Source organism: Carcharodon carcharias, chromosome 11, assembly GCF_017639515.1.
Source record: "Carcharodon carcharias isolate sCarCar2 chromosome 11, sCarCar2.pri, whole genome shotgun sequence".
Taxonomy (NCBI): domain Eukaryota; kingdom Metazoa; phylum Chordata; class Chondrichthyes; order Lamniformes; family Lamnidae; genus Carcharodon; species Carcharodon carcharias.
This window is the reverse complement of record NC_054477.1, coordinates 167977872-167998826: the sequence shown is the minus strand read 5'-3', so window position 1 is coordinate 167998826 and position 20955 is coordinate 167977872.

Sequence of the window (20955 nt, the reverse complement as noted above, 5' to 3'; positions counted from 1 at the left end):
TGGTGCTCTTGGTGTTTGAAATCGGGTGCTCTTGGTATTGGAGACCTGGTACAATTGGTGTTTGAGATCTGGTACTCTTGGTGTTTGAGACCTGGTGATCATGGTGTTTGAGACGTGGTGCTCTTGCCTTTGAGACCTGGTTGTCTTGGTGTTTGTGACGTGGTACACTTAGTGTTTGAGACCTGGTGCTCTTGGTGTTTGAAGCCTGGTGCTCTTGGCGTTTGAGACCTAGTGCTCTTGTTGTTCGAGACCTGGTGATCTTCGTGTTTGAGACCTGGTTGTCTTGGTGTTTGAGACCTGGTGCTCTTGGTGTTTGAGACCTGATGCTCTTTTTGTTTGAGACCTGGTACACTTGGTGTTTGAGATGTGGTGCTCTTGGTGTTTGAGAGCTGGTGCTCCTGATGTTTGAGACCAGGTGATCTTTGAATTTGAGACCTGGTGCTCTTGCTGATTGAGACCTGGTACACTTGGTGTTTGAGACCTGGTGCTCTTGGTTTTTGAGACCTGGAGCTCTAGGTGTTTGAAACCTAGTGCTATTGGTATTTGGGATTTGGTTGTCTTGGTGTTTGAGACCTGGTACAGTTGGTGTTTGAGAGCTGGTGCTCTGGGTGTTTGAGTTCTGGTTCTTTTGGTGTTTGAGACCTGGTGCTCCTTATGTTTGAGACCTGGTGCTCTTGGTGTTTAAGATCTGGTGATCTTGGTGTTTGAGACCTGCTGCTCTTGGAATTTGAGAGCTGGTGCTCTTGGAGTTTGAGACCTGGTATTCATGTTGTTTGAGACCTGGTGCTCTTGGAGCTTGAGACCTGGTATTCATGTTGTTTGAGACCTGGTGCTCTTAGTGTTTGAGACCTGGTGCTCTAGGTGTTGGAGAACCTGGTGCTCTTGGTGTTTGAGAGCTGTTGCTCTTGGTGTTTGAGACCTCGTTGTCTTGGTGTGTGAGACCTGGTGGTCTTGGTGTTTGCGATCTGCTGCTCTTGGAATTTGAGACCTGGTGCTCTTCGTGTTTGAGACCTGGTTGTCTTGTTGTTTGAGACCTGGTGGTCTTGATGTTTGAGATCTGGTGATCATGGTGTTTGAGATCTGGTGCTCTTGGTCTTTGAGAGCTGGTGCTCTTGGTGTTTGAGACCTGGTGGTCTTGTGGTTTGAGACATGGTGCTCTTGGTGTTTGTGACCTGGTGATTTTGGTTTTTGAGAGGTGGTGCTCTTGGTGTTTAAGACCTAGTGCTCTTGTTGTTTGAGACCTGGTGATCTTCGTGTTTGAGACCTGGTGGTCTTGGTGTTTGAGATCTGGAGCTCTTGGTGTTTGAGACCTGGTGCCCTTGCTATTTGAGATCTGGTGTTCTTCGTGTTTGGGACATGGTTGTCTTGTTGTTTGAGACCTGGTTGTCTTGGTGTTTGAGGTATGGAGCTATTGGTGTTTGAGACCTGGTGATCCTGGTGTTTGCGACCTGGTGCTATTGGTCTTTGAGACCTGGTGCTCTTGGTGTTTGGGACCTGGTGGTCTTGGGGTTTGAGACATGGTGCTCTTGGTGCTTGGGACCTGGTGATTTTGGTGTTTGAGAGCTGGTGCGCATGGTGTTTGAGACCTGGTGATGTTGATGTTTGAGACGTCGTGCTCTTGTTGTTTAAGACCTGTTGGTCTTGTTATTTGAGACCTGGTGGTCTTGTTGTTTGAGATCTGGTGCTATTGGTGTTTGAGACCTGTTGATCTTGGTGTTTGAGACCTGGTGGACTTTATGTTTGAGACCTGGTGCTCCTGGTGTTTGAGTCCTGGTACACATGTTGTTTGTGACCTGGTTGTCTTGGTGTTTGAGACCTGGTGCTCTTGGTATTTGAAATCGGGTGCTCTTGGCATTTGAGACCTGGTGCTCTTGGCATTCGAGAACTGGTTGTCTTGGTTTTTGAGAGCTGGTTGTCTTGGGGTTTGGGACGTGGTACATTTAGTGTTTGAAACCTCGTGTTGTTGGTGTTTGAAGCCTGGTGCTCTTGGCGTTTGAGACCTAATGCTCTATTTGTTTGAGACCTGGTGATCTTCGTGTTTGAGACCTGGTGGTCTTGTTGTTTGAGACCTCGTGCTCCTGGTGTTTGAAATCGGGTGCTCTTGGTATTTGAGACCTGGTGATCATGGTGTTTGAGACGTGGTGCTCTTGGCGTTTGAGACCTGGTTGTCTTGGTGTTTTTGACGTGGTACACTTAGTGTTTGAGACCTGGTGTTCTTGGTGTTTGAAGCCTGGTGCTCTTGGCGTTTGAGACCTAGTGCTCTTGTTGTTTGAGACCTGGTGATCTTCGTGTTTGAGACCTGGTGGTCCTGGTGTTTGAGACCTGGTGCTCTTGGTGTTTGAGACCTGATGCTCTTTTTGTTTGAGATCTGGTACACTTGATGTTTGAGATGTGGTGCTCTTGGTGTTTGAGACCTGGTGCTCCTGATGTTTGAGACCAGGTGATCTTTGAATTTGAGACCTGGTGCTCTTGCTGATTGAGACCTGGTACACTTAGTGTTTGAGACCTGGTGCTCTTGGTTTTTGAGACCTGGAGCTCTAGGTGTTTGAGACCTAGTGCTATTGGTGTTTGGGATTTGGTTGTCTTGGTGTTTGAGACCTGGTACACTTGGTGTTTGAGAGCTGGTGCTCTGGGTGTTTGAGTTCTGGTTCTTTTGGTGTTTGAGACCTGGTGCTCCTTATGTTTGAGACCGGGTGCTCTTGGTGTTTAAGATCTGGTGATCTTGGTGTTTGAGACCTGCTGCTCTTGGAATTTGAGAGCTGGTGCTCTTGGAGTTTGAGCCCTGGTATTCATGTTGTTTGAGACCTGGTGCTCTTAGTGTTTGAGACCTGGTGCTCTAGGTGTTGGAGAACCTGGTGCTCTTGGTGTTTGAGACCTCGTTGTCTTGGTGTTTGAGACCTGGTGGTCTTGGTGTTTGCGATCTGCTGCTCTTGGAATTTGAGACCTGGTGCTCTTGGAGCTTGAGAGCTGGTGCTCTTGGTGTTTGAGACCTGTGCTCTTGCTGTTTGAGAGCTGGTGCTCTTCGTGTTTGAGACCTGGTTGTCTTGTTGTTTGAGACCTGGTGGTCTTGAAGTTTGAGATCTGGTGATCATGGTGTTTGAGACCTGGTGCTCTTGGTATTTGAGACCTGCTGCTCTTGGTGTTTGAGACCTGGTGGTCTTGTGGTTTGAGACATGGTGCCCTTGGTGTTTGGGACCTGGTGATTTTGGTGTTTGAGAGGTGGTGCTCTTGGTGTTTAAGACCTAGTGCTCTTCTTGTTTGAGACCTGGTGATCTTCGTGTTTGAGACCTGGTGGTCTTGGTGTTTGAGATCTGGAGCTCTTGGTGTTTGAGACTTGGTGCTCTTGCTACTTGAGATCTGGTGTTCTTCGTGTTTGGGATCTGGTTGTCTTGTTGTTTGAGACCTGGTTGTCTTTGTGTTTGAGGTATGGAGCTTTTAGTGTTTGGGACCTGGTGGTCTTGGTGTTTGATACATGGTGCTCTTGGTGTTTGGGACCTGGTGCTCTTGGTGTTTGAGAGCTGGTGCGCATGGTGTTTGAGACCTGGTGATGTTGATGTTTGAGACGTCGTGCTCTTGTTGTTTAAGACCTGTTGGTCTTGTTGTTTGAGATCTGGTGCTATTGGTGTTTGAGACCTGTTGATCTTGGTGTTTGAGACCTGGTGGACTTTATGTTTGAGACCTGGTGCTCATGGTGTTTGAGACCTTTTGCTCCTGGTGTTTGAGTCCTGGTACACATGTTGTTTGAGACCTGGTTGTCTTGGTGTTTGAGACCTGGTGCTCTTGGTATTTGAAATCGGGTGCTCTTGGTATTTGAGACCTGGTACAATTGGTGTTTGAGAGCTGGTGCTCTTGGTGCTTGAGACCTGGTAATCATGGTGTTTGAGACCTGGTGCTCTTGGCATTCGAGAACTGGTTGTCTTGGTGTTTGAGAGCTGGTTGTCTTGGGGTTTGGGACGTGGTACACTTAGTGTTTGAAACCTGGTGTTGTTGGTGTTTGAGACCTGGTGCTCTTGGCGTTTGAGACCTAGTGCTCTTGATGTTTGAGACCTGGTGATCTTCGTGTTTGAGACCTGGTGGTCTTGTTGTTTGAGACCTGGTGCTCTTGGTGTTTGATATCGGGTGCTCTTGGTATTTGAGACCTGGTACAATTGGTGTTTGAGATCTGGTGCTCTTGGTGTTTGAGACCTGGTGATCATGGTGTTTGAGACTTGGTGCTCTTGGCGTTTGAGACCTGGTTGTCTTTGTGTTTGGGACATGGTACACTTAGTGTTTGAGACCTGGTGTTCTTGGTGTTTGAAGCCTGGAGCTCTTGGCGTTTGAGACCTAGTGCTGTTGATGTTTGATACCTGGTGATCTTCGTGTTTGAGACCTGGTTGTCTTGGTGTTTGAGACCTGGTGCTCTTGGTGTTTGAGGCCTGATGCTCTTTTTGTTTGAGACCTGGTACACTTGGTGTTTGAGATCTAGTGCTCTTGCTGTTTGAGACCTGGTGCTCCTGATGTTTGAGACCAGGTGATCTTGGAATTTGAGACCTTGTGCTCTTGCTGATTGAGACCTGGTACACTTGGTGTTTGAGACCTGGTGCTCTTGGTTTTTGAGACCTGGAGCTCTAGGTGTTTGAGACCTAGTGCTATTGGTGTTTGGGATTTGGTTGTCTTGGTGTTTGAGACCTGGTACACTTGGTGTTTGAGAGCTGGTGCTCTGGGTGTTTGAGTTCTGGTTCTTTTGGTGTTTGAGACCTGGTGCTCCTTATGTTTGAGACCTGGTGCTCTTGGTGTTTAAGATCTGGTGATCTTGGTGTTTGAGACCTGCTGCTCTTGGAATTTGAGAGCTGGTGCTCTTGGTGTTTGAGACCTGGTATTCATGTTGTTTGAGACCTGGTGCTCTTAGTGTTTGAGACCTGGTGCTCTAGGTGTTGGAGAACCTGGTGCTCTTGGTGTTAGAGAGCTGTTGCTCTTGGTGTTTGAGACCTCGTGGTCTTGGTGTTTGAGACCTGGTGGTCTTGGTGTTTGCGATCTGCTACTCTTGGAATTTGAGACCTGGTGCTCTTGATGTTTGAGATCTGGTGATCATGGTGTTTGAGACCTGATGCTCTTGGTCTTTGAGACCTGGTGCTCTTGGTGTTTGAGACCTGGTGGTCTTCTGGTTTGAGACATGGTGCCCTTGGTGTTTGGGACCTGGTGATTGTGGTGTTTGAGAGCTGGTGCTCTTGGTGTTTAAGACCTAGTGCTCTTGTTATTTGAGACCTGGTGATCTTCGTTGTTTGAGACCTGGTGGTCTTGGTGTTTGAGATCTGGAAATCTTGGTGTTTGAGACCTGGTGCTCTTGCTGTTTGAGATCTGGTGTTCTTCGTGTTTGGGACCTGGTTGTCTTGTTGTTTGAGACCTGGTTGTCTTGGTGTTTGAGGTATGGAGCTATTGGTGTTTGAGACCTGGTGATCTTGGTGTTTGAGACCTGGTGCTCTTGGTCTTTGAGACCTGGTGCTCTTGGTGTTTGGGACCAGGTGGTCTTGGGGTTTGATAAATGGTGCTCTTGGTGTTTGGGACCTGGTGATTTTGGTGTTTGAGAGCTGGTGCGCATGGTGTTTGAGACCTGGTGATGTTGATGTTTGAGACGTCGTGCTCTTGTTGTTTAAGACCTGTTGGTCTTGTTATTTGAGACCTGGTGGTATTGTTGTTTGAGATCTGTGCTATTGGTGTTTGAGACCTGTTGATCTTGGTGTTTGAGACCTGCTGCTCTTGGAATTTGAGAGCTGGTGCTCTTGGTGTTAGAGACCTGGTGCTCTTGCTGTTTGAGAGCTGGTGCTCTTCGTGTTTGAGACCTGGTTGTGTTGTTGTTTGAGACCTGGTGATCTTCGTGTTTGATATCTGGTGGTCTTGGTGTTTGAGAGCTGGTGCTTTTGTTGTTTGGGAGCTGGTGCTCTTCGTGTTTGAGACCTGGTTGTCTTGTTGTCTGAGACCTGGTGGTCTTGATGTTTGAGATCTGGAGCTATTGTTGTTTGAGACCTGGTGATCTTGGTGTTTGAGACCTGGTGCTTTTGGTCTTTGAGAGCTGGTTCTCTTGGTGTTTGAGACCTGGTGGTCTTGTGGTTTGAGACAAGGTGGTCTTGGTGTTTGGGACATGGTGATTTTGATGTTTGAGAGCTGGTGCTCTTGGTTTTTGAGACCTAGTGCTCTTGTTGTTTGAGACCTGGCGATCTTCATGTTTGAGACCTGGTGGTCTTGGTGTTTGAGAGCTGGTGCTCATCGTGTTTGAGACCTGGTGCTCTTGGTGTTTGGGACCTGGTGGTCTTGGGGTTTGAGACTTGGTGATCTTGGTGTTTGAGACCTGGTGGTCTTTATGTCTGAGACCTGGTGCTCATGGTGTTTGAGACCTGGTGCTCCTGGAGTTTGATTCCTGGTGCACATGTTTTTTGAGCCCTGGTTGTCTTGGAGTTTGAGACCTGGTGCTCTTGGTGTTTGAAATCGGGTGCTCTTGGTATTTGAGACCTGGCACAATTGGTGTTTGAGAGCTGGTGCTCTTGGTGTTTGAGACCTGGTGATCATGGTGTTTGAGACGTGGTGCTCTTGCCGTTTGAGACCTGGTGGACTTGGTGTTTGAGACCTGGTTGTCTTGAGGTTTGGGACGTGGTACACTTAGTGTTTGAGACGTGGTGTTCTTGGTATTTGAAGCCTGGTGCTCTTGGCGTTTGAGACCTAGTGCTCTTGTTGTTTGAGACCTGGTGATCTACGTCTTTGAGACCTGTTGGTCTTGGTGTTTGAGACCTGGTGCTCTTGGTGTTTGAGAACAAATGCTCTTTTTGTTTGAGACCTGGTACTCTTGGTGTTTGAGACCTGGTGCTCTTGGCGTTTGAGACCTGGTGCTCCTGGTGTTGGAGACCACGTACTCTTGGAATTTGAGACCTGGTGCTCTTGCTGATTGAGACCTGGTTGACTTGGTGTTTGAGACCTGGTGCTCTTGGTTTTGGAGACCAGGAGCTCTAGGTGTTTGAGACCAAGTGCTATTCGTGTTTCGGATTTGGTTGTCTTGGTGTTTGAGACCTGGTACACTTGGTCTTTGCGACCTGGTGCTCTTTATGTTTGAGACCTGGTGCTCTTGGTGTTTACGATCTGGTGATCTTGGTGTTTGAGATCTGCTGCTCTTGGAATTTGAGACCTGGTGCTCTTGGAGTTTGAGACCTGGTATTCTTGGTGTTTGAGACCTGGTGCTCTTGGTGTTTGAGACCTGATGCTCTTTCTGTTTGAGACCTGGTACACTTGGTTTTTGAGATCTGGTGCACTTGGTGTTTGAGACCTGGTGCTCCTGGTGTTTGAGACCAGGTGCTCTTGGAATTTGAGACCTAGTGCTCTTGCTGATTGTGACCTGGTTGACTTGGTGTTTTAGACCCGGTGCTCTTGGTGTTTGAGACCTGGAGTTCAAGGTGTTTGAGACCTGGTGCTATTGGTGTTGGAGACTTGGTTGTCTTGGTGTTTGAGACCTGGTACACTTGGTGTTTGAGAGCTGGTGCTCTGGGTGTTTGAGTTCTGGTTCTCTTGGTGTTTGAGACCTGGTGCCCTTGGTGTTTTAGACCTGGTGCTCTTCGTGTTTAAGATCTGGTGATCTTGGTGTTTGAGACCTGCTGCTCTTGGAATTTGACAGCTGGTGCTCTTGGAGTTTGAGTCCTGGTATTCATGTTGTTTGAGACGTGGTGCTCTTGGTGTTTGAGACCTGGTGCTCTAGGTGTTGGAGAACCTGGTGCTCTTGGTGTTTGAGACCTGTTGCTCTTGGTGTTTGAGACCTGGTGGTCCTGGTGTTTGCGATCTGCTGCTCTTGGAATTTGAGACCTGGTGCTCTTGGAGCTTGAGAGCTGGTGCTCTTGGTGTTAGAGACCTGGTGCTCTTGCTGTTTGAGAGCTGGTGCTCTTCGTGTTTGAGACCTGGTTGTGTTGTTGTTTGAGACCTGGTGGTCATGATGTTTAAGATCTGGTGATCATGGTGTTTGAGACCTGGTGCTCTTGGTCTTTGAGATCTGGTGCTCTTGTTGTTTGAGACATGGTGCTCTTGGTGTTTGGGACCTGGTGGTCTTGGTGTTTGAGAGCTGGAGCTCTTGGTGTTTGAGACCTGGTGCTCTTGCTGTTTGAGATATGGTGCTCTTCATGTTTGGGACCTGGTTGTCTTGTTGTTTGAGACCTGGTGGTCTTGGTGTTTGAGGTATGGAGCTATTGGTGTTTGAGACCTGGTGATCTTGGTTTTTGAGACCTGGTTGTCTTGGTCTTTGAGACCTGGTGCTCTTGGTGTTTGGGACCTGGTGGTCTTGGGATTTGAGACATGGTGCTCTTGGTGTTTGGGACCTTTTGATTTTGATGTTTGAGAGCTGGTGGTCTTTATGTTTGAGACCTGATGCTCATGGTGTTTTTGACCTGGTGCTCCTGGTGTTTGAGTCCTGGTAACATGTTGTTTGAGACCTGGTTGTCTTGATTTTTGAGACCTGGTGCTCTTGGTATTTGAAATCGGGTGCTCTTGGTATTTGAGACCTGGTACAATTGGTGTTTGAGAGCTGGTGCTCTTGGTGCTTGAGACCTTTTAATCATGGTGTTTGAGACCCAGTGCTGTTGGCGTTCGAGAACTGGTTGTCTTGGTTTTTGAGAGCTGGTTGTCTTGGGGTTTGGGACGTGGTACACTTAGTGTTTGAAACCTAGTGTTGTTGGTGTTTGAAGCCTGGTGCTCTTGGCGTTTGAGACCTAGTGCTCTTGTTGTTTGAGACCTGGTGATCTTCGTGTTTGAGACCTGGTGGTCTTGTTGTTTGAGACCTGGTGCTCTTGGTGTTTGAAATCGGGTGCTCTTGGTATTGGAGACCTGGTACAATTGGTGTTTGAGATCTGGTACTCTTGGTGTTTGAGACCTGGTGATCATGGTGTTTGAGACGTGGTGCTCTTGCCTTTGAGACCTGGTTGTCTTGGTGTTTGTGACGTGGTACACTTAGTGTTTGAGACCTGGTGCTCTTGGTGTTTGAAGCCTGGTGCTCTTGGCGTTTGAGACCTAGTGCTCTTGTTGTTTGAGACCTGGTGATCTTCGTGTTTGAGACCTGGTTGTCTTGGTGTTTGAGACCTGGTGCTCTTGGTGTTTGAGACCTGATGCTCTTTTTGTTTGAGACCTGGTACACTTGGTGTTTGAGATGTGGTGCTCTTGGTGTTTGAGAGCTGGTGCTCCTGATGTTTGAGACCAGGTGATCTTTGAATTTGAGACCTGGTGCTCTTGCTGATTGAGACCTGGTACACTTGGTGTTTGAGACCTGGTGCTCTTGGTTTTTGAGACCTGGAGCTCTAGGTGTTTGAAACCTAGTGCTATTGGTATTTGGGATTTGGTTGTCTTGGTGTTTGAGACCTGGTACAGTTGGTGTTTGAGAGCTGGTGCTCTGGGTGTTTGAGTTCTGGTTCTTTTGGTGTTTGAGACCTGGTGCTCCTTATGTTTGAGACCTGGTGCTCTTGGTGTTTAAGATCTGGTGATCTTGGTGTTTGAGACCTGCTGCTCTTGGAATTTGAGAGCTGGTGCTCTTGGAGTTTGAGACCTGGTATTCATGTTGTTTGAGACCTGGTGCTCTTGGAGCTTGAGACCTGGTATTCATGTTGTTTGAGACCTGGTGCTCTTAGTGTTTGAGACCTGGTGCTCTAGGTGTTGGAGAACCTGGTGCTCTTGGTGTTTGAGAGCTGTTGCTCTTGGTGTTTGAGACCTCGTTGTCTTGGTGTGTGAGACCTGGTGGTCTTGGTGTTTGCGATCTGCTGCTCTTGGAATTTGAGACCTGGTGCTCTTCGTGTTTGAGACCTGGTTGTCTTGTTGTTTGAGACCTGGTGGTCTTGATGTTTGAGATCTGGTGATCATGGTGTTTGAGATCTGGTGCTCTTGGTCTTTGAGAGCTGGTGCTCTTGGTGTTTGAGACCTGGTGGTCTTGTGGTTTGAGACATGGTGCTCTTGGTGTTTGTGACCTGGTGATTTTGGTTTTTGAGAGGTGGTGCTCTTGGTGTTTAAGACCTAGTGCTCTTGTTGTTTGAGACCTGGTGATCTTCGTGTTTGAGACCTGGTGGTCTTGGTGTTTGAGATCTGGAGCTCTTGGTGTTTGAGACCTGGTGCCCTTGCTATTTGAGATCTGGTGTTCTTCGTGTTTGGGACATGGTTGTCTTGTTGTTTGAGACCTGGTTGTCTTGGTGTTTGAGGTATGGAGCTATTCGTGTTTGAGACCTGGTGATCCTGGTGTTTGCGACCTGGTGCTATTGGTCTTTGAGACCTGGTGCTCTTGGTGTTTGGGACCTGGTGGTCTTGGGGTTTGAGACATGGTGCTCTTGGTGCTTGGGACCTGGTGATTTTGGTGTTTGAGAGCTGGTGCGCATGGTGTTTGAGACCTGGTGATGTTGATGTTTGAGACGTCGTGCTCTTGTTGTTTAAGACCTGTTGGTCTTGTTATTTGAGACCTGGTGGTCTTGTTGTTTGAGATCTGGTGCTATTGGTGTTTGAGACCTGTTGATCTTGGTGTTTGAGACCTGGTGGACTTTATGTTTGAGACCTGGTGCTCCTGGTGTTTGAGTCCTGGTACACATGTTGTTTGTGACCTGGTTGTCTTGGTGTTTGAGACCTGGTGCTCTTGGTATTTGAAATCGGGTGCTCTTGGCATTTGAGACCTGGTGCTCTTGGCATTCGAGAACTGGTTGTCTTGGTTTTTGAGAGCTGGTTGTCTTGGGGTTTGGGACGTGGTACATTTAGTGTTTGAAACCTCGTGTTGTTGGTGTTTGAAGCCTGGTGCTCTTGGCGTTTGAGACCTAATGCTCTATTTGTTTGAGACCTGGTGATCTTCGTGTTTGAGACCTGGTGGTCTTGTTGTTTGAGACCTCGTGCTCCTGGTGTTTGAAATCGGGTGCTCTTGGTATTTGAGACCTGGTGATCATGGTGTTTGAGACGTGGTGCTCTTGGCGTTTGAGACCTGGTTGTCTTGGTGTTTGTGACGTGGTACACTTAGTGTTTGAGACCTGGTGTTCTTGGTGTTTGAAGCCTGGTGCTCTTGGCGTTTGAGACCTAGTGCTCTTGTTGTTTGAGACCTGGTGATCTTCGTGTTTGAGACCTGGTGGTCCTGGTGTTTGAGACCTGGTGCTCTTGGTGTTTGAGACCTGATGCTCTTTTTGTTTGAGATCTGGTACACTTGATGTTTGAGATGTGGTGCTCTTGGTGTTTGAGACCTGGTGCTCCTGATGTTTGAGACCAGGTGATCTTTGAATTTGAGACCTGGTGCTCTTGCTGATTGAGACCTGGTACACTTAGTGTTTGAGACCTGGTGCTCTTGGTTTTTGAGACCTGGAGCTCTAGGTGTTTGAGACCTAGTGCTATTGGTGTTTGGGATTTGGTTGTCTTGGTGTTTGAGACCTGGTACACTTGGTGTTTGAGAGCTGGTGCTCTGGGTGTTTGAGTTCTGGTTCTTTTGGTGTTTGAGACCTGGTGCTCCTTATGTTTGAGACCGGGTGCTCTTGGTGTTTAAGATCTGGTGATCTTGGTGTTTGAGACCTGCTGCTCTTGGAATTTGAGAGCTGGTGCTCTTGGAGTTTGAGCCCTGGTATTCATGTTGTTTGAGACCTGGTGCTCTTAGTGTTTGAGACCTGGTGCTCTAGGTGTTGGAGAACCTGGTGCTCTTGGTGTTTGAGACCTCGTTGTCTTGGTGTTTGAGACCTGGTGGTCTTGGTGTTTGCGATCTGCTGCTCTTGGAATTTGAGACCTGGTGCTCTTGGAGCTTGAGAGCTGGTGCTCTTGGTGTTTGAGACCTGTGCTCTTGCTGTTTGAGAGCTGGTGCTCTTCGTGTTTGAGACCTGGTTGTCTTGTTGTTTGAGACCTGGTGGTCTTGAAGTTTGAGATCTGGTGATCATGGTGTTTGAGACCTGGTGCTCTTGGTATTTGAGACCTGCTGCTCTTGGTGTTTGAGACCTGGTGGTCTTGTGGTTTGAGACATGGTGCCCTTGGTGTTTGGGACCTGGTGATTTTGGTGTTTGAGAGGTGGTGCTCTTGGTGTTTAAGACCTAGTGCTCTTCTTGTTTGAGACCTGGTGATCTTCGTGTTTGAGACCTGGTGGTCTTGGTGTTTGAGATCTGGAGCTCTTGGTGTTTGAGACTTGGTGCTCTTGCTACTTGAGATCTGGTGTTCTTCGTGTTTGGGATCTGGTTGTCTTGTTGTTTGAGACCTGGTTGTCTTTGTGTTTGAGGTATGGAGCTTTTAGTGTTTGGGACCTGGTGGTCTTGGTGTTTGATACATGGTGCTCTTGGTGTTTGGGACCTGGTGCTCTTGGTGTTTGAGAGCTGGTGCGCATGGTGTTTGAGACCTGGTGATGTTGATGTTTGAGACGTCGTGCTCTTGTTGTTTAAGACCTGTTGGTCTTGTTGTTTGAGATCTGGTGCTATTGGTGTTTGAGACCTGTTGATCTTGGTGTTTGAGACCTGGTGGACTTTATGTTTGAGACCTGGTGCTCATGGTGTTTGAGACCTTTTGCTCCTGGTGTTTGAGTCCTGGTACACATGTTGTTTGAGACCTGGTTGTCTTGGTGTTTGAGACCTGGTGCTCTTGGTATTTGAAATCGGGTGCTCTTGGTATTTGAGACCTGGTACAATTGGTGTTTGAGAGCTGGTGCTCTTGGTGCTTGAGACCTGGTAATCATGGTGTTTGAGACCTGGTGCTCTTGGCATTCGAGAACTGGTTGTCTTGGTGTTTGAGAGCTGGTTGTCTTGGGGTTTGGGACGTGGTACACTTAGTGTTTGAAACCTGGTGTTGTTGGTGTTTGAGACCTGGTGCTCTTGGCGTTTGAGACCTAGTGCTCTTGATGTTTGAGACCTGGTGATCTTCGTGTTTGAGACCTGGTGGTCTTGTTGTTTGAGACCTGGTGCTCTTGGTGTTTGATATCGGGTGCTCTTGGTATTTGAGACCTGGTACAATTGGTGTTTGAGATCTGGTGCTCTTGGTGTTTGAGACCTGGTGATCATGGTGTTTGAGACTTGGTGCTCTTGGCGTTTGAGACCTGGTTGTCTTTGTGTTTGGGACATGGTACACTTAGTGTTTGAGACCTGGTGTTCTTGGTGTTTGAAGCCTGGAGCTCTTGGCGTTTGAGACCTAGTGCTGTTGATGTTTGATACCTGGTGATCTTCGTGTTTGAGACCTGGTTGTCTTGGTGTTTGAGACCTGGTGCTCTTGGTGTTTGAGGCCTGATGCTCTTTTTGTTTGAGACCTGGTACACTTGGTGTTTGAGATCTAGTGCTCTTGCTGTTTGAGACCTGGTGCTCCTGATGTTTGAGACCAGGTGATCTTGGAATTTGAGACCTTGTGCTCTTGCTGATTGAGACCTGGTACACTTGGTGTTTGAGACCTGGTGCTCTTGGTTTTTGAGACCTGGAGCTCTAGGTGTTTGAGACCTAGTGCTATTGGTGTTTGGGATTTGGTTGTCTTGGTGTTTGAGACCTGGTACACTTGGTGTTTGAGAGCTGGTGCTCTGGGTGTTTGAGTTCTGGTTCTTTTGGTGTTTGAGACCTGGTGCTCCTTATGTTTGAGACCTGGTGCTCTTGGTGTTTAAGATCTGGTGATCTTGGTGTTTGAGACCTGCTGCTCTTGGAATTTGAGAGCTGGTGCTCTTGGTGTTTGAGACCTGGTATTCATGTTGTTTGAGACCTGGTGCTCTTAGTGTTTGAGACCTGGTGCTCTAGGTGTTGGAGAACCTGGTGCTCTTGGTGTTAGAGAGCTGTTGCTCTTGGTGTTTGAGACCTCGTGGTCTTGGTGTTTGAGACCTGGTGGTCTTGGTGTTTGCGATCTGCTACTCTTGGAATTTGAGACCTGGTGCTCTTGATGTTTGAGATCTGGTGATCATGGTGTTTGAGACCTGATGCTCTTGGTCTTTGAGACCTGGTGCTCTTGGTGTTTGAGACCTGGTGGTCTTCTGGTTTGAGACATGGTGCCCTTGGTGTTTGGGACCTGGTGATTGTGGTGTTTGAGAGCTGGTGCTCTTGGTGTTTAAGACCTAGTGCTCTTGTTATTTGAGACCTGGTGATCTTCGTTGTTTGAGACCTGGTGGTCTTGGTGTTTGAGATCTGGAAATCTTGGTGTTTGAGACCTGGTGCTCTTGCTGTTTGAGATCTGGTGTTCTTCGTGTTTGGGACCTGGTTGTCTTGTTGTTTGAGACCTGGTTGTCTTGGTGTTTGAGGTATGGAGCTATTGGTGTTTGAGACCTGGTGATCTTGGTGTTTGAGACCTGGTGCTCTTGGTCTTTGAGACCTGGTGCTCTTGGTGTTTGGGACCAGGTGGTCTTGGGGTTTGATAAATGGTGCTCTTGGTGTTTGGGACCTGGTGATTTTGGTGTTTGAGAGCTGGTGCGCATGGTGTTTGAGACCTGGTGATGTTGATGTTTGAGACGTCGTGCTCTTGTTGTTTAAGACCTGTTGGTCTTGTTATTTGAGACCTGGTGGTATTGTTGTTTGAGATCTGTGCTATTGGTGTTTGAGACCTGTTGATCTTGGTGTTTGAGACCTGGTGGACTTTATGTTTGAGACCTGGTGCTCATGGTGTTTGAGACCTGGTGCTCCTGGTGTTTGAGTCCTGGTACACATGTTGTTTGAGACCTGGTTGTCTTGGTGTTTGAGACCTGGTGCTCTTGGTATTTGAAATCGGGTGCTCTTGGTATTTGAGACCTGGTACAATTGGTGTTTGAGAGGTGGTGCTCTTGGTGCTTGAGACCTGGTAATCATGGTGTTTGAGACCTGGTGCTCTTGGCATTCGAGAACTGGTTGTCTTGGTGTTTGAGAGCTGGTTGTCTTGGGGTTTGGGACGTGGTACACTTAGTGTTTGAAACCTGGTGTTGTTGGTGTTTGAGACCTGGTGCTCTTGGCGTTTGAGACCTAGTGCTCTTGATGTTTGAGACCTGGTGATCTTCGTGTTTGAGACCTGGTGGTCTTGTTGTTTGAGACCTGGTGCTCTTGGTGTTTGATATCGGGTGCTCTTGGTATTTGAGACCTGGTACAATTGGTGTTTGAGATCTGGTGCTCTTGGTGTTTGAGACCTGGTGATCATGGTGTTTGAGACGTGGTGCTCTTGGCGTTTGAGACCTGGTTGTCTTGGTGTTTGGGACATGGTACACTTCGTGTTTGAGACCTGGTGTTCTTGGTGTTTGAAGCCTGGTGCTCTTGGCGTTTGAGACCTAGTGCTGTTGTTGTTTCATACCTGGTGATCTTCGTGTTTGAGACCTGGTTGGCTTGGTGTTTGAGACCTGGTGCTCTTGGTGTTTGAGGCCTGATGCTCTTTTTGTTTGAGACCTGGTACACTTGGTGTTTGAGATCTAGTGCTCTTGGTGTTTGAGACCTGGTGCTCCTGATGTTTGAGACCAGGTGATCTTGGAATTTGAGACCTTGTGCTCTTGCTGATTGAGACCTGGTACACTTGGTGTTTGAGACCTGTTGCTCTTGGTTTTTGAGACCTGGAGCTCTAGGTGTTTGAGACCTAGTGCTATTGGTGTTTGGGATTTGGTTATCTTGGTGTTTGAGACCTGGTACACTTGGTGTTTGAGAGCTGGTGCTCTGGGTGTTTGAGTTCTGGTACTTTTGGTATTTGAGACCTGGTGCTCCTTATGTTTGAGACCTGGTGCTCTTGGTGTTTAAGATCTGGTGATCTTGGTGTTTGAGACCTGCTGCTCTTGGAATTTGAGAGCTGGTGCTCTTGGAGTTTGAGACCTGGTATTCATGTTGTTTGAGTCCTGGTGCTCTTAATGTTTGAAACCTGGTGCTCTAGGTGTTGGAGAACCTGGTGCTCTTGGTGATTGAGAGCTGTTGCTCTTGGTGTTTGAGACCTCGTGGTCTTGGTGTTTGAGACCTGGTGGTCTTGGTGTTTGCGATCTGCTGCTCTTGGAATTTGAGACCTGGTGCTCTTGATGTTTGAGATCTGGTGATCATGGTGTTTGAGACCTGATGCTCTTGGTCTTTGAGACCTGGTGCTCTTGGTGTTTGAGACCTGGTGGTCTTCTGGTTTGAGACATGGTGCTCTTGGTGTTTGGGACCTGGTGATTTTGGTGTTTGAGAGCTGGTGCTCTTGGTGTTTAAGACCTAGTGCTCTTGTTATTTGAGACCTGGTGATCTTCGTGTTTGAGACCTGGTGGTCTTGGTGTTTGAGATCTGGAAATCTTGGTGTTTGAGACCTGGTGCTCTTGCTGTTTGAGATCTGGTGTTCTTCGTGTTTGGGACCTGGTTGTCTTGTTGTTTGAGACCTGGTTGTCTTGGTGTTTGAGGTATGGAGCTATTGGTGTTTGAGACCTGGTGATCTTGGTGTTTGAGACCTGGTGCTCTTGGTCTTTGAGACCTGGTGCTCTTGGTGTTTGGGACCAGGTGGTCTTGAGGTTTGATACATGGTGCTCTTGGTGTTTGGGACCTGGTGAGTTTGGTGTTTGAGAGCTGGTGCGCATGGTGTTTGAGACCTGGTGATGTTGATGTTTGAGACGTCGTGCTCTTGTTGTTTAAGACCTGTTGTTCTTGTTATTTGAGACCTGGTGGTCTTGTTGTTTGAGATCTGGTGCTATTGGTGTTTGAGACCTGTTGAGCTTGGTGTTTGAGACCTGGTGGACTTTATGTTTGAGACCTGGTGCTCATGGTGTTTGAGACCTGGTGCTCCTGGTGTTTGAGTCCTGGTACACATGTTGTTTGCGACCTGGTTGTCTTGGTGTTTGAGACCTGGTGCTCTTGGTATTTGTAATCGGGTGCTCTTGGTATTTGAGACCTGGTACAATTGGTTTTTGAGAGCTGGTGCTCTTGGTGCTTGAGACCTGGTAATCATGGTGTTTGAGACCTGGTGCTCTTGTCATTCGAGAACTTGTTGTCTTGGTGTTTGAGAGCTGGTTGTCTTGGGGTTTGGGACGTGATACACTTAGTGTTTGAGACCTGGTGTTGTTGGTGTTTGAAGCCTGGTGCTCTTGGCGTTTGAGACCTAGTGCTCTTGTTGTTTGAGACTTGGTGATCTTCGTGTTTGAGACCTGGTGGTCTTGTTTTTGTGAGACCTGCTGCTCTTGGTGTTTGAAATCGGGTGCTCTTGGTATTTGAGACCTGGTACAATTGGTGTTTGAGAGCTGTTGCTCTTGGTGTTTGAGACCTGGTGCTCTTGGTGTTTGAGACCTGGTGCTCTTGCTGTTTGAGAGCTGGTTCTCTTCGTGTTTGAGACCTGGTTTTCTTGTTGTTTGAGACCTGGTGGTCTTGATGTTTGAGATCTGGTGATCATGGTGTTTGAGACCTGGTGCTGTTGGTCTTTGAGACCTGGTGCTCTTGGTGTTTGAGACCTGGTGGTCTTGTGGTTTGAGACATGGTGCTCTTGGTGTTCGGGAACTGGTGATTTTGGTGTTAGAGAGCTGGTGCTCTTGGTGTTTAAGACCTAGTGCTCTTCTTGTTTGAGACCTGGTGATCTTCGTGTTTGAGACCTGGTGGTCTTGGTGTTTGAGATCTGGAGCTCTTGGTGTTTGAGACCTGGTGCTCTTGCTGTTTGAGATCTGGAGTTCTTCGTGTTTGGGACCTGGTTGTCTTGTTGTTTGAGACCTGGTTGTCTTGGTGTTTGAGGTATGGAGCTATTGGTGTTTGAGACCTGGTGATCTTGGTGTTTGAGACCTGGTGCTCTTGGTCTTTGAGACCTGGTGCTTTTGGTGTTTGGGACCTGGTGGTCTTGGGGTTTGAGACATGGTGCTCTTGGTGTTTGGGACCTGGTGATTTTGGTGTTTGAGAGGTCGAGCTCTTGGTGTTTAAGACCTAGTGCTCTTCTTGCTTCAGACCTGGTGATCTTCGTGTTTGAGACCTGGTGGTCTTGGTGTTTGAGACCTGGTGCTCTTGGTCTTTGAGACCTGGTGCTCTTGGTGTTTGGGACCTGGTGGTCTTGGGGTTTGATACATGGTGCTCTTGGTGTTTGGGACCTGGTGATTTTGGTGTTTGAGAGCTGGTGCGCATGGTATTTGAGACCTGGTGATGTTGATGTTTGAGACGTCGTGCTCTTGTTGTTTAAGACCTGTTGGTCTTGTTATTTGAGACCTGGTGGTCTTGTTGTTTGAGATCTGGTGCTATTGGTGTTTGAGACCTGTTGATATTGGTGTTTGAGACCTGGTGGACTTTATGTTTGAGACCTGGTGCTCATGGTGTTTGAGACCTGGTGCTCCTGGTGTTTGAGTCCTGGTACACATGTTGTTTGAGACCTAGTTGTCTTGGTGTTTGAGACCTGGTGCTCTTGGTATTTGAAATCGGGTGCTCTTGGTATTTGAGACCTGGTACAATTGGTGTTTGAGAGCTGGTGCTCTTGGTGCTTGAGACCTGGTTATCATGGTGTTTGAGACCTGGTGCTCTTGGCATTCGAGAACTGGTTGTCTTGGTGTTTGAGAGCTGGTAGTCTTGGGGTTTGGGACGTGGTACACTTAGTGTTTGAAACCTGGTGTTGTTGGTGTTTGAGACCTGGTGCTCTTGGCGTTTGAGACCTAGTGCTCTTGATGTTTGAGACCTGGTGATCTTCGTGTTTGAGACCTGGTGGTCTTGTTGTTTGAGACCTGGTGCTCTTGGTGTTTGATATCGGGTGCTCTTGGTATTTGAGACCTGGTAAAATTGGTGTTTGAGATCTGGTGCTCTTGGTGTTTGAGACCTGGTGATCATGGTGTTTGAGACTTGGTGCTCTTGGCGTTTGAGACCTGGTTTTCTTGGTGTTTGGGACATGGTACACTTCGTGTTTGAGACCTGGTGTTCTTGGTGTTTGAAGCCTGGTGCTCTTGGCGTTTGAGACCTAGTGCTGTTGTTGTTTGATACCTGGTGATCTTCGTGTTTGAGACCTGGTTGTCTTGGTGTTTGAGACCTGGTGCTCTTGGTGTTTGAGGCCTGATGCTCTTTTTGTTTGAGACCTGGTACACTTGGTGTTTGAGATCTAGTGCTCTTGGTGTTTGAGACCTGGTGCTCCAGATGTTTGAGACCAGGTGATCTTGGAATTTGAGACCTTGTGCTCTTGCTGATTGAGACCTGGTACGCTTCGTGTTTGAGACCTGGTGCTCTTGGTTTTTGAGACCTGGAGCTCTAGGTGTTTGAGACCTAGTGCTATTGGTGTTTGGGATTTGGTTGTCTTGGTGTTTGAGACCTGGTACACTTGGTGTTTGAGAGCTGGTGCTCTGGGTGTTTGAGTTCTGGTTCTTTTGGTATTTGAGACCTGGTGCTCCTTATGTTTGAGACCTGGTGCTCTTGGTGTTTAAGATCTGGTGATCTTGGTGTTTGAGACCTGCTGCTCTTGGAATTTGAGAGCTGGTGCTCTTGGTGTTTGAGACCTGGTATTCATGTTGTTTGAGACCTGGTGCTCTTAGTGTTTGAGACCTGGTGCTCTAGGTGTTGGAGAACCTGGTGCTCTTGGTGTTAGAGAGCTGTTGCTCTTGGTGTTTGAGACCTCGTGGTCTTGGTGTTTGAGACCTGGTGGTCTTGGTGTTTGCGATCTGCTACTCTTGGAATTTGAGACCTGGTGCTCTTGATGTTTGAGATCTGGTGATCATGGTGTTTGAGACCTGATGCTCTTGGTCTTTGAGACCTGGTGCTCTTGGTGTTTGAGACCTGGTGGTCTTCTGGTTTGAGACATGGTGCCCTTGGTGTTTGGGACCTGGTGATTGTGGTGTTTGAGAGCTGGTGCTCTTGGTGTTTAAGACCTAGTGCTCTTGTTATTTGAGACCTGGTGATCTTCGTTGTTTGAGACCTGGTGGTCTTGGTGTTTGAGATCTGGAAATCTTGGTGTTTGAGACCTGGTGCTCTTGCTGTTTGAGATCTGGTGTTCTTCGTGTTTGGGACCTGGTTGTCTTGTTGTTTGAGACCTGGTTGTCTTGGTGTTTGAGGTATGGAGCTATTGGTGTTTGAGACCTGGTGATCTTGGTGTTTGAGACCTGGTGCTCTTGGTCTTTGAGACCTGGTGCTCTTGGTGTTTGGGACCAGGTGGTCTTGGGGTTTGATAAATGGTGCTCTTGGTGTTTGGGACCTGGTGATTTTGGTGTTTGAGAGCTGGTGCGCATGGTGTTTGAGACCTGGTGATGTTGATGTTTGAGACGTCGTGCTCTTGTTGTTTAAGACCTGTTGGTCTTGTTATTTGAGACCTGGTGGTATTGTTGTTTGAGATCTGTGCTATTGGTGTTTGAGACCTGTTGATCTTGGTGTTTGAGACCTGGTGGACTTTATGTTTGAGACCTGGTGCTCATGGTGTTTGAGACCTGGTGCTCCTGGTGTTTGAGTCCTGGTACACATGTTGTTTGAGACCTGGTTGTCTTGGTGTTTGAGACCTGGTGCTCTTGGTATTTGAAATCGGGTGCTCTTGGTATTTGAGACCTGGTACAATTGGTGTTTGAGAGGTGGTGCTCTTGGTGCTTGAGACCTGGTAATCATGGTGTTTGAGACCTGGTGCTCTTGGCATTCGAGAACTGGTTGTCTTGGTGTTTGAGAGCTGGTTGTCTTGGGGTTTGGGACGTGGTACACTTAGTGTTTGAAACCTGGTGTTGTTGGTGTTTGAGACCTGGTGCTCTTGGCGTTTGAGACCTAGTGCTCTTGATGTTTGAGACCTGGTGATCTTCGTGTTTGAGACCTGGTGGTCTTGTTGTTTGAGACCTGGTGCTCTTGGTGTTTGATATCGGGTGCTCTTGGTATTTGAGACCTGGTACAATTGGTGTTTGAGATCTGGTGCTCTTGGTGTTTGAGACCTGGTGATCATGGTGTTTGAGACGTGGTGCTCTTGGCGTTTGAGACCTGGTTGTCTTGGTGTTTGGGACATGGTACACTTCGTGTTTGAGACCTGGTGTTCTTGGTGTTTGAAGCCTGGTGCTCTTGGCGTTTGAGACCTAGTGCTGTTGTTGTTTCATACCTGGTGATCTTCGTGTTTGAGACCTGGTTGGCTTGGTGTTTGAGACCTGGTGCTCTTGGTGTTTGAGGCCTGATGGTCTTTTTGTTTGAG